This window comes from Jaculus jaculus, chromosome 5 (assembly GCF_020740685.1).
Source record: "Jaculus jaculus isolate mJacJac1 chromosome 5, mJacJac1.mat.Y.cur, whole genome shotgun sequence".
NCBI classification, from domain to species: domain Eukaryota; kingdom Metazoa; phylum Chordata; class Mammalia; order Rodentia; family Dipodidae; genus Jaculus; species Jaculus jaculus.
Genome location: NC_059106.1, coordinates 103,400,477 through 103,413,589, shown reverse-complemented (window position 1 = coordinate 103,413,589; position 13,113 = coordinate 103,400,477). Strand labels below are relative to the sequence as shown.

The 13,113-nt window shown below is 42.7% G+C and overlaps 1 pseudogene; it reads left to right on the top strand.

Annotated features, from left to right (window-relative positions):
- Positions 1–11,878: 11,878 nt before the first annotated feature.
- Positions 11,879–12,200, top strand: LOC101599087 (annotated as a pseudogene).
- The last annotated feature ends 913 nt before the right edge of the window (positions 12,201–13,113 follow it).

Here is a 13,113-nt window from a genome sequence, read left to right as displayed (position 1 = left end):
CTCATATGTGGATCTTAGATGTAGATAATTGGCCTTTTTTTTTTTTTTGGTTTTTCTTTTTTTAAAAAATTATTTAAAGTAGCATTTTATTTGAATTAAAATTATTTACAAAAACCCAAAGACATACTTCATGAAACTGGTACAAACTATTTTTTTTCCTGCCGTTGGCTTTTGCTCCAAAGATCACAGCTGAGAAATACTGTATAAAATAAAAATAGGATTGGATTCAGGAAAGTACTCTAATGTTCTAGTTTCCAATTGGTAGTATTTACAGAAATATTTACAATGGAATAGTAAACATTTGGATGAGATCAATCAGGGTGAACTACATTTTTTCTGTTACTCTGGTGATCATTTGAGAATTAATTTACCTCAGTGTTTAACAGTTTTGTTTTGTTCTTAAAATAACTAATTGTCAAGCACTGATAGATATGCAGATTTTGGTGAGTTGGGCGTGGTAAGGAAGATACCACCTCACCAACTGCAGTGCATTTGTGTGTTTTTAACCCTCAGAGAACTCTCATTTTAGGGTACTTGAGGCTGAGTTGCAAATTAACTAAAGTTTTAAGGTAACCTTTTTTTCCATTGTAAATAATTTTTGGTTTTTCGAGGTAGGGTCTCACTCTAGCTCAAGCTGACTTGGAATTCACTATGTAGTTTCAGGGTGAACTTGAATTTATGGCGATCCTCCTACCTCTGCCTCCCAAGTGCTGGGATTAAAGGCGTGCATCACCATCCCTGGCTGGATGATTGGACTTCTGTGTGAGTAGGAAGAAATCTTAGTAGCAGAGGCAATAAGCTAGAAAGAAGATATAAAAGGAATAGAAAGGAAGGGAGGGGGCTACGTTTTAGGATGGTATTGTATATATGTAAGTAGAAGAACAGATTAATGGAGGTAAAAAGGCCTAAGTGAGGTCAGGGGAAGGGAGTGAGTAAGGGAAAGGTGGAGGGAGGGCTAATCAAAATCTAAGAGGATATGGGCTGGAGAGATGGCTTAGCGGTTAAGTGCTTGCCTATGAAACCTAAGGACCCTGGTTCAAGGCTTGATTTCCCAGGACCCACGTTAGCCAAGGGGGCGCACGCGTCTGGAGTTCACTTGCAGTGGCTGGAAGCCCTGGCGCGCCCATTTTTCTCTCTCTCTCTATCTGCCTCTTTCTTTCTCTGTCACTCTCAAATAAATAAATAAAAATAAACAAAATAATCTAAGAGGATATAAATAAATCATATGGAAGCCTCTAATTTTTTGGACAATGGAACAGTCAGGAACCATAGATTGTTACTAGAAAATTTTCCGTGCCATGGATGGGATACCTTCCAGTGAGTTGTTGGCCCTGATGCCCCAAAACATTACAGGCCATTGCTGAGGCCCTTGGTTTCCCACCAGGAATAGATGGTAAGACCCTATTGCTGAAGACTCCACATACTTGGGCTGCAAGGCCACTGAAATCCTGCTGGAACTGAGCTGATATCTTCCTCCATGTAGACCAGCTGAAAGAAAGCTGGAAGAAGCCATTCTGCATGTAGTTCAAGGGGAGAGAGAGAAATCAGCAGTGAAGATACTCAACAGTGGACACTGCAAGCCTTATATTTGGCCAGCCAGGCCAAATGAACCAGTGCAATAGTGGCACATTGGTCATAGTGGAAACCAACTGCCCTCTAATTGGACTGGAGTTCCTCCTGAAGGAATACATCCCTGATACTAAAAACCCACAACGGGGGTAGTCATGAGTCCTAGGGGTGTAATATCTACTGCTGTCTGGCTAAATGCATATACTATGCTCATCAAACTGCTCAGTAAGCACTTCTCTTAATGTTCATACACATATATTAATGCTACTCTACCTTTTGGTAGAGAACATCCTCTTTTCAGATGTCAGTGACCTTGGGATGACTCAGAAGGCATCATGGTGCTGGGAAGAAGTGATAGAGGAGTGGTCAGCATTGCAATATATCTGTAACACCTTCCAAGGCTCAGGGTCCATAGCAGAAGAGGTAACAGAAAGAATCTAAGAGCCAAAGGAAGGGTAGAACTCCTTACAACATGCTCCTCCAGACATAAAATGGCCTGGATATCCATGATCCCACAGTGCCTGACACTACCTACACAAGACCATCATAGTAGGAAGAAAAAATGATGACATCAAAATAAAAGAGAGACTGATTGAGAGGGGGAAGGGATATGATGGAGAGTGGAGTTTCAAAAGGGAAAGTGGGGAAATGGAAGGCATTACCATGGGATATTGTTTACAATCATGGAAGTTGTTTATAAAAAATTAATTAATTATAAAAAAAGGAATCTAAGGAGGCATAATTATACCTGTGGGTGTAGTTCAGTGGTAGAGCACTTGCCTAGCATGTGTGTAGCCCTAGGTTTCATCCAAAAATAATAATAAAAATAATGACATTTGGGATATTTGATGAGTCCTGAAAAACAAAAAAGGATTGAGGGAAAACTGGAGAATTCTGAACAAAATGTGGACTTATGTTAATAACAGTGTATCATCATTGGCTCCAATTGTGACAAATGTTCTATGCTAGTATAACGCATGGAGGAGACTATGCATGTGTATGTGTATTGGGGGGTGGGAGTGAGGAAGAAGTGTATGAAGACTCCATTGTCTGCTCAAATTTTCCTGTCAATTTAAAACTGTTTTAATGGGCCTCGGAATGTAGCTCATGGTAGAGTACTTGCCTAGCATATGTGAAGACCTGGGTTGCATACCCAGAACCACATAACAATAACAGTAATAGTAATAATGGCAAGATCCTATTCCTTAAAAAATTCATAACTACCTGAGCTAGAGTGAGACCATACCTCAAAAATACAAAAAAATCCATAATCATAAAAAAAAATGGGCAGAGAAGATGGCTCAGTCAGTAAAATTGTCTGGGAAGCATGGGGACCTGGGTTTTATTCTCAGAACTCACATAATTTCTAGAAGTGGTGATATACACTTGTAATTCCAGTACTGGAGAGGTGGAGATAGGAGTATCCCTGGGGATAACTGGTCAACCAGTCTCTAGGTTCAGTAAGAGAGCCTCTCTCTAAAAACCCAAAGTTATCCTCTGGCCTCCATTTGTACATGCACCCACACAGACATAAACATGTGCACCCACACAGAAACAGAATTTAACAGACATGTCACATGAGTGCAGCTATCTTAAAATGACTATATTCAATTGTTATAAAGTTTCTAAACACATAATGGTTTCTGTGCTCTGTCATCTATATGGGTAATCAGCAGTTTAAATCCAGCACAATCTGTAGGTCACACTTTGAGCAATACTAACATGGTGTTCCTGAGCATCAGCACTACTCATGTTTGGGGACAATAATTCTTTGCAATGGGAGCTGTGCTGTTTGCACCTTAGAGAGTTTAGTATCCTCTTTTGCCTCTGTCTAATTGATGTCAGTAGCAGCCAACCAAAAAGTGTCTTCTGACATTTTAAATGTCCCTTCACATTGAGATACATCACATCCGCCACCCCCCCCCCCGCCCACTTAAAGACAGGTTTGGGCTGGCCTCAAATTCATGATCCTCTTGACGGTCTCTCACATGCTAGGATGTACACCACCTTACTTAACTATCAGTATCATGTCCCTTTGAAAAGATGCCATACCTGGTGGCATAGGCCTGTAATCCCAGATGCTCAAGAAACTGAAGCAAGGTGGGGGAACTGCAAAATTCACAGCCTACCTGAGCTGCAGAGTTTAAGGACAGACATATTGGAGCCTGTCCTTAAAAAGTAGAAAGAAATAGTAGAGGTTAATGGTAGAGTGCCTACCTAGAATCCATCAGTGAGGGGCTGGGGCATTGCTTAATTGTAGAGAGCCCATTTAATATCCATAAGAGAAAGAAGGAGAGAAGGAGGAAAAGAGGAAAGAAGGGATGGAAAGAGACACAGAGAGAGGTCTGTAGACTTGATCCAGAAAGATCCACATATGTCTGAGTTTCAGGGTGGCCTTCAGTGGACCACAGAAGCACCATTAAGGAGGCCAGTCTTCTTAGGTGTGGTTTTGGAGCCTGGAAGAACCCAAGAACTCGTAACTTGTTTTGGAGGTAGAATTGACAGGACTTGCAATTAACATGCAAAGGAGGTCAGGAGCAGGAGGAACATCGGAAGATGCCCAGGTCTCTGTCTTTTGCAACTGTATAGATGCTGCTGCTGTGTGCTGAGATGGTGACATGAGATGAGTTTTTTCTTGCATAGGTTGAGTTTCATATATCTCAGGGGTCATCAATAATCCCAAAGTGGGGCTGGAGAGAGGCTCAGTGTATAAAGTACTTGCCTTGCAAGCATGAGGATCTGAATTTGATCACCAGAACCTATATAAAGCTACTATATATGGTGTTGTATGTGTGCAATCCCAGTCATGCAGAGGTGATGAAAGGAGGATCCAAAGGGCTTACTGCCCAGCCATTCTAGCCTAATCAGCAAGCTCCAGGTTCAGTGAGAGACTCTACTTCAAAAAAGGTGGACAGGGCCTGGGGAGATGGCTCAGTGATTAAAATGATTTGCTGCACAAGTCTGACAATCAGAGTTCAAATCCCCAGAACCCACATAAAGCCAGACACATAAGTAGCAAACATATCTGTAATCCCAATGTGCCTATGGCAATGGGAGGCTAAGTTAGGAGAATCCCAAAGCTCACAGGCTAGCTAGCCTGCCATTCATAGCAGCCGAAAACTAAGAGAGATCCTGTCATGCATAAGGTGAAAGGTGAGAACCTATACCCCAGAGTTGTCCTCTGATCTCTACATGTGTGCCACGACATACACCCATACATATATATGCCATACTTGTACCATACACACAAAGGTAGATAATGCTTGAAGAACAATACTCAAGGTTGTCCTCTGACCTCCACATGTACATTCACACATGTGAATGTCCACTTACACATGTGTGCCCACACACATAAGAACACACATACACATTTGCATGCACACACCACACCCACAAAGTAAAAAAAAGAATACCAGAAGCTGGTAATCTTCCACATGTTATAATGAGTGATGACCCACACATCCATGAGCATTATGAAATCCTTACAAGGATAATTTGGTCCTTCTTGCTGATATAAAAAAAAAAAAAAACAAAGGATTTGTAAACAACAATATGTCCTTCAGTAAGTGAATGGATATACCACCACAATATTCAAAACTACAAAGACGTGACAGAGGGCTGGAGAGATTGCTCAGTGGGTACAGTACTTGCTACAGAAGCATGAAGACCTGAGCTCAAATCCCCAGCACCCACATAAAAGCCAGGTGTGGCAGCATGTGGCCTATCCCAGTGCTGTGGAAGCAAAGACAGAAGCATCTTGGGGCTTTCTGGCAAGCCAGTCTACCTATAATATTAGTGAGAGACCTTGTTTCAAAAATAGTAAGATGATGGGCTGGAGAGATGGCTTCATGGTTAAGGCGCTTGCCTGCGAAGTCCAGGGCCCCAGGTTTGATTCTCCAGGTCCCATGTAAGCCAGATACACATAGTGGTGCATGCATCTGGAGTTCGTTTGCAGCAGCTACAAGCCCTTGTGTGCCCATTCTCTCTGTCTCCTTTCTCTCTCCCTCTCTTTTTCTCTAATAAATAAATAAAAATAAATCTTTTTTAAAAAGTAAGATGAGAAATTGAGCTAGATACCAATACCACTGGCCTCCACAAGCATGTGCAAACACACACACACACACACACACACACACACACACACTGCCTTTTCATTGCCAGGACGAAAAGAAAAAAAAAACCCATCCAAACAAAAAAAAAAAAATTAAAAAAAAAAACAAACAAACAGAAGTGGCTTCTGGAAGAAAAGGGTTTATTTTGGCTCAAAGTTTTGAAGGGAAGTTTCATGATGGTGGGTAGGCTGGAGCAGGAAGCCTAGATTACATCTCCACAAGAGCAAGAAAGGAGCAGCCTGACCTTGGTTTCCCACCAGGAATAGATGGTAAGACCCTATTTCTGAAGACTGCACATACTTGGGCTGCAAGGCCACTGAGAAATCCTGCTGGAACTGAGCTGATAACCTCCTCCTTGTAGACCAGCTGACAGAAAGTTGGAAGAAGCCATTCTACATGTAGTTCAATGGGAGAAAGAGATACCACCAGTGAAGATACTCAACAGTGGACACTACAAGCCTTATAATTGGCAAGCCAGCCCAAATGAACCAATGGGTGCAATAATGGCACATCTCTCATGGTGGAAACCAACTGCTGCCAATTGGACTGGAGGCCCACTCCATGGGGGCAAACACCTCCCTGATACTGAAAACTTAAAAAAGGGTTAGTCATGAGCCCTAGGGGTGTAACATCTGCTGATGTCTGGAAAAATCTATATAATATGCTTATCAAACTGCTCAGTAAGCATTTATCTTAATATTTATACTCTTATATTAACACTACTCTCACTTTGGGTAGAGAATCTTCTCTTTTCAGATGGCAGTGAACTTGGGATGACTCAGAAGGTATCATAGTGCTGGAAAGAAGTGACTGGAGTACTGAGTAACATCTTGATCACACCTTCCAAGGCTCAGGGTCTAATGTGGAAGAGGTGGCGGAAAGAATGTAAGAGCCAAAGGGAGGGTAGGACTCTGTACAACGTGCTCCCTCCAGACATAAAATGGTCTGGATATCCATGACCTCATAGTGCCTGACACTACCTACACAAGACCATCATAAGAGGAGGAAAAGAACACACAGAGGATGAAATCAGAGAATCACTCCCATTCACAATTGCATCAAAAAAAATAAAGTACCTTGGAATAAACCTAACCAAGGCAGTAAAGAATCTCTACAATGAGAACTTTAAAACACTCAAGCGAGAAATTGCAGAAGACACTAGAAAGTAGAAAGAGGAGGAAAAGACCATGACATCAAAATAAAAGAGAGACTTATTGGGGAGGGGATATGATAGAGAATGGAATTTCAAAGGGGAAGGTGGGGGAGGGGAGGGTATTACCATGGGATACTTTTTATAATCATGGAAAATGTTAATAAAAGTTGAGAAAAAAGTAAATAAATAAAAATTACCCTAGCCTTTAATAATAATAATAAAAAAAAGAAGCAGCCTGAGTGAGCTGGTAGTACCCAGTGGGACTACAGTAAGGACCTTAAGGACCACCCGCAGTCACACATCTCCTCCTGCAAGGCTCCACTCCCAAAGACTCAAAGCCTAGATTACAGCTTCACAAGAGCAAGAAAAAAGCAGCCTGAGTGAGCTGGCAGTACCCAGTGGGACTAGACTAAGGACCTTAAGGACCACTCCCAGTCACACATCTCCTCCAGCAAGGCTCCATTTCCAAAGACTCCACCACTTTCCCGAATTACCACCAGTTGAAGCCCAAGTAAGCAAAACACATGAGGCTATGGAGTACATTTCATTCAAACCACCACAAACAAAATATTATACTGTAGAGTTCAACCCCATGGTCTTCTAGACAAGGCAAATTTATGGGGACAGTAAAAGGCAGAGTTTTTCCTAGGATCTGAGGGGAAGCAGGGACTGATGGTGGGGCACAGAGAAATATGTAAGGCAGTGAACCATTCTGCATGATATTATAATGGTGGACACATCATTTCACATTTGTTCAAACCCAAAGAATGTTAAGCACCATGAGAGAGCTTGAGCAGACTCTGAGTGATAAAGATGTGTTCATGTTGGTTCCTAGATTGCAACAAATGTACCACTCTAGGATACGTTGTTGTTGCTGTGATAACTCTCTCTGCACTCTATGTTTATTTTTCTGTGAACTTGAAACTGCTTGAAGAAATAGCCTATAGGGCTGGGTATGTGGCTCAGTTGGTAGAGTGCTTGCCTAAAGCCATCAGGTTCCATTCCCAGCACTGTAAAAATTGTGTGTTAGACTAGAACTTGGGAGATAGAAACAGGAGGATCAGGAGAGCAAGGTCATCCTTGGTTATATGAGATCCTGCCTCAAAATATAAAGTCTAAGCCAGGTGTTGTGGTTCACACCTTTAATCCCAGCACTCTGAAGGCTGAGGTAGGAGGAGTACCATGAGTTTGAGGCAAGCCTGGGCTACAGAGTGAGTTCCAGGTCAGCTTGGACTACAATGAGACCCTGCCTCAAAAACAAACAAAAAATCCAAGCAAATAAACAAACAAAAACCCCGTTGGGACCTGGGATATACCTCAGAGGTAGAGCACTTGCCTGGTACGTGCAAGGACCTGAGTTCTATCTCCAACACCACAAAACAGTCTATTATTAACATACATACACAGTGAAGTACAAAAAACAAAGAGTAAAATAATGTCCACTGCACATGATTATTTATAAATATATACATAATTCACACCTAATCGTGCTCATGAACACACATACCTGTGTGCATACAAACACATACACACACACACGCACGTGCACGCGTGCACATGCACGCCCATATGCACACACAAACCACTCATATATAAGCTCTATATTGATGTAGCTCAGGGTTTACCTCCAAATGTATCCTTGGTCATTTATACAGCTTAGACGAAAAGAAACATTCTGTTCATTGCTTTGTTCTATTCCCTCCCACCAGTGGGAAGAATAGAGGCAACTTAGCAACTGTACAAGAAAAGGTCAAGGGCTGGGGCTGCAGTGAGTAGAGTTATTTCCTAGCATATACTAAGCCCTGGGTTTGATCCCTGGCACCACATAAACCAGTAATGGTGGTTTGCACCTGCAATCCCAGCACTCAAGAGGTAGAGGCAGGATAATCTTCTGATTTCTATTCTAGCTCACCCTCACCTACATAGTGAGTTTGAGACCAGCCTGGGCTACATGAAACCCTGTCTCAAATAAAGAAGGGTGGGAGAGATGGCTCAGTGGGTAAAAACACTTTCTTTACAAGCATGAGGACCTGAGTTTGATCCCCACCACCACTATAAAAATCCAGGCATGGCTGGTCATTCACTTCTGTATCTGTAGCCGGGAGCATAGTACACTTAGGAGAATTCCTGGAGCTACCTGGTCAACTAGTCTCACTAAAAAACATTAGGAGCTCCAGGTTCACTGAGAGGTTCTATATCAAGGAACTAGAGAAGAAGAGTGATATATGGGGACACTTGATGTCTACCTCTCACCTCCCTGTATGTGTGCACAGAGTACATGCATCTGAATACACACATACCACATACGCAAAAATGAAAGGGAGGAGCCAGAGAAACACTATCAAGATGGTTGTGAGGAGGGGTTGAGGGAGGGAGCCATATATACAGATAGGAGCTCTGAAAGCTCTTCTAATGTTGGTGATGCTTGTAGGGACCCAACACTAATGAATTCTAGGAATAATCCCTTTGTACATTGTCATGCCTGCTGGCCTTACCAACCACACAGTCTTAGCTGAGAGATACATGGGAGAAAGCAAATCACATACATACTGGAGGGCTTCATGATATCCAAGTGTGTCAAGACTCTGGGTTCTGCAAGTTTGGACTTCTAAGTCGTGGTCAAAGCTGAGAATACAGTTGTGAGCACTGGAAAAATTGAAACCTCAGGGAAAAATAAGAGGCAGGCTGAGGACAGAATCCTGGGAAAGTCCAGGAAGGGGAGATGGGAGAAAAAGAAGTTTGGACTTTCAGAAGAAAAATGGAGGAAATAAGAGCTTCAGGAAGTTGGGAGCAGTCCAAATGTCCAGGGATGGTCCAGAGGAGCATGTATGTGGACATGTTAGACACAGAGGCATGGCATAAGTGTGACCTTGGGGAAAGTCATCTGAAGGATATTTGGGGTAGAGGCAAATTAAGAAGTTAATGAAGGGGCTGGAGGCATGGACCAGTGGTTAAGAGCCTATGCAAGCATGAGGGCCTGAGGAAGCTTGAAAGACTATTGGAGTCCCAATAAACAGCTATGTGGCCATGCATGTCTGTAACCCCAGTTCCATGAGCAGCACAGAAAATAGCAAGCTCCAGGATCAGTAAGAGACTCCAGTTCAAGTAGAGAGATAGCATGGAATACCCTACATTCCTCTCTGGCTACCACAGGTAAGTGCAACCTGCCATAGGAACTCAAGAGGCACTGTATGGGCACATATATGTGCATGAGGCACACACTTCACATTACAAACACACACACTAAATAAGTATGTTAGGGCTGGAGAGATGGCTTAGTGTTTAAGCGCTTGCCTGTGAAGCCTAAGGACCCCGGTTCGAGGCTCAATTCCCCTGAACCCACGTTAGCCAGATGCATAAGGGGGCGCACACGTCTGGAGTTTGTTTGCAGTGGCTGAAAGCCCTGGTGCGCCCATTTTCTCTCTCTCCCCCCCTCTTTCTCTCTCTGTCTGTCACTCTCAAATAAACAAAAAAAATTTAAATAAGTATGTTATTTAGGGGGCTGGAGAGATGGCTTAGTAGCTAAGGTGTTTGACTGCAAAACCTAAGAAACCAGGTTTGATTCCCCAGAAACCACGTAAGCCAGATGCACAAGGTGGTGCATGCATCTGCAGTTAATTTGCAATGGCTAGAGGCCCTGGTGCACCTATTATCTCTCTCCATATTTTCCTCTCTCTCTAAATAAATAAATAAAATATTTTTTAAATGTGTTTGGTGTACAGCATGAGGACCTGAGTCCAGATCCTCAGCACCCAGGTAAAAAGCTAAATCATATAGCAGTACAGCCTGTAATCCCAGTGTGCCTAGGATGAGAAGGGAGGAGGAGACAGGAAAAGTGCCCAGAAACATACAGGTCAGCTAGCCAGCAAAATGAAAGGCCCTGCTTCAAGGTGTAAGGTGAGGACCAACATCCAAAGTTATCCTCTGACCATGCATGCCCATACTCACACACATGAACACACACATATACACCAAAAAAAATTTTTTTTAAAAAAAAGGGCTGTAGAGGGCTGGAGAGATGGCTTAGTGGTTAAGCGCTTGCCTGTGAAGCCTAAGGACCCCGGTTCAAGGCTCGGTTCCCCAGGTCCCACGTTAGCCAGATGCACAGGGGAGCACATGCGTCTGGAGTTCATTTGCAGAGGCTGGAAGCCCTGGTGTGCCCATTCTCTCTCTCTCTCCCTCTATCTGTCTTTCTCCCTCAGTCTGTCGCTCTCAAATAAATAAATTAAAAGAAAAAAAAAGGGCTGTAGAGATGGCTTAGTGATTAAGGCACTTGCCTGGGCAGCCTAAGGACTCAGGTTCAACTCTTCAGGTCCCATGTAAGCCAGATGCACAGTGACACAAGCACACAAGTTCGCACATGCACACAAGGGGGCACATGCATGGAATTCACTTGCAGTGGCTGGAGACCCTGGCATGCCCATTCTTGCTCTCTCTCTTTCCCTCTTTATCTCTCAAATAAATAATAAAGAATAAAGAAAGAAAGAAAATAAATAACAACAATGAAAAATAAATCTATAAAGGGCTGAGAAGATAGTTCAGTTAGTAAAATGCTTGCCTCTCAAGCATGAATACCTAAGTTCAATTCCCAGAATTAAAATGCCTGGTGTGGTGGCACATGCCTGCATCCCTAGTGATTGGGAGGTGGAAATAGGAGGGTTTCTAGGGCTCACTGACCAGCCAGTCTAGTCTAGACCAACAATTGTTGGTCTACAGGCAATGAGACTCAAAAAAGGACTGTGTTCTTGAGGACCAATACCCAAGGTTGTCCTCTGCCCTTCATATGCATATGCACACACACATGTACCTAATTACATATATACACCTGAACGCACACATACACATACCAAAACAAGTCAATGAGAAGTGGGCTGCAGCTCAGTGGCAGAACACTTGGCTAGTTATCACAAGACCCTGGGTTCCATCCTCAGCATACCACATATAAAACAAACATCATTGAAAGGATAGTTCTGGCTATAGAGCTGGACATCGGGCTTGCAATCGGTAGCGCTTGTTGGCTCTGCAATGGGAGAACAAATTTAAGATGTGTGATGTTGAGAAAAGCAAAATGATGTTTGTTTGGAAGTGTGCCCAGTGCCCCATTGTGGAAAAGGGAGGCAAGCACGAGACTGGACAAAATCTCCATGGTCTGTTTGGGTGGAAGACCAGTCAAGTTGCTGGATTCTCTTATACACAGATACCCACAAGAATAAATGCATCACCTGGAGAGAGGACACACTGATGGAATATTTGGAGAATCCAAAAAAGTATATCCCTGGAACAGAAATGATCCTCACTGGCATCAAGAAAAAGGAGAAAGGGTAGACCTAATAGCTTATCTTAAAAATGCTACTAGTGAGTACTAGTGACCACTGTCTTATTTATTACAAAGCAGAAATATCTCATGACTTTTAATGTGTACCATAATTGTATTGGTTTCATACACCACAATTCAGATCATGAATAACAGGATATTTTTATTGGACAGTCCTTATTAAGTAAAATTGGCTTGCAGTGAACTGAATATGATCTTTTTAAAAAATTAAAAATAGGCTTAGTGGTTAAGGTGCTCAGACTCTATTCCCCAGGACCCATGTAAGCCAGATGCACAAGGTGGCACATGTGTCTGGAGTTCGTTTGCAGTGACTGGAAACCCTGGCATACCCATTCTCTCTCCTTACAAATAAATAAAATTATTTCAAAAGAGAAAAAAGTAAAAATAGCATTTAAAAAAAGGACAGGTCTGCTGAGAGGGAAACCAGTTCCCTCTTGGCTAGCCCTCATAGTGCTGGGAAGTGCTATGTGATCTGCTGGGGAATAATGTTTGCCAAGAGAGTGAATAAGCAGGAGATCCTGCCTGATATAAAAACAATCAGCCAAGCAAAAAATACACACCTGTGCAATAGTGGCACACAGTCTGCGTGGGTAACCAACTGCTCACAGATTGGATATGAGACCCACTCAGTGAGGGAGAACTCATATCTTGGACTGGAAACAAAGCCAGAATCCCAAGGATAGGATACTAGCACTCTAAAGAGAACCTCCACTACTCTTGTTTGTTTTTTGTTTCTTTCCAGGTAAGGTCTCATTCTAATCCAGGACCTGGAACTTACTATGTAGTCCCAGGTTGGCCTTGAGTTTACTCTGTAATTCCAGGCTGGCCTTGAATTTATGGTAATCCTCTTCCCTCTGCCTCCTAAGTGCTGGAATTAAAGGTGTGTGCCACCACGCCCAGCTTTCCTTATCCCTTTTAATCCAAGCTGCTCTCACTTTTGATTT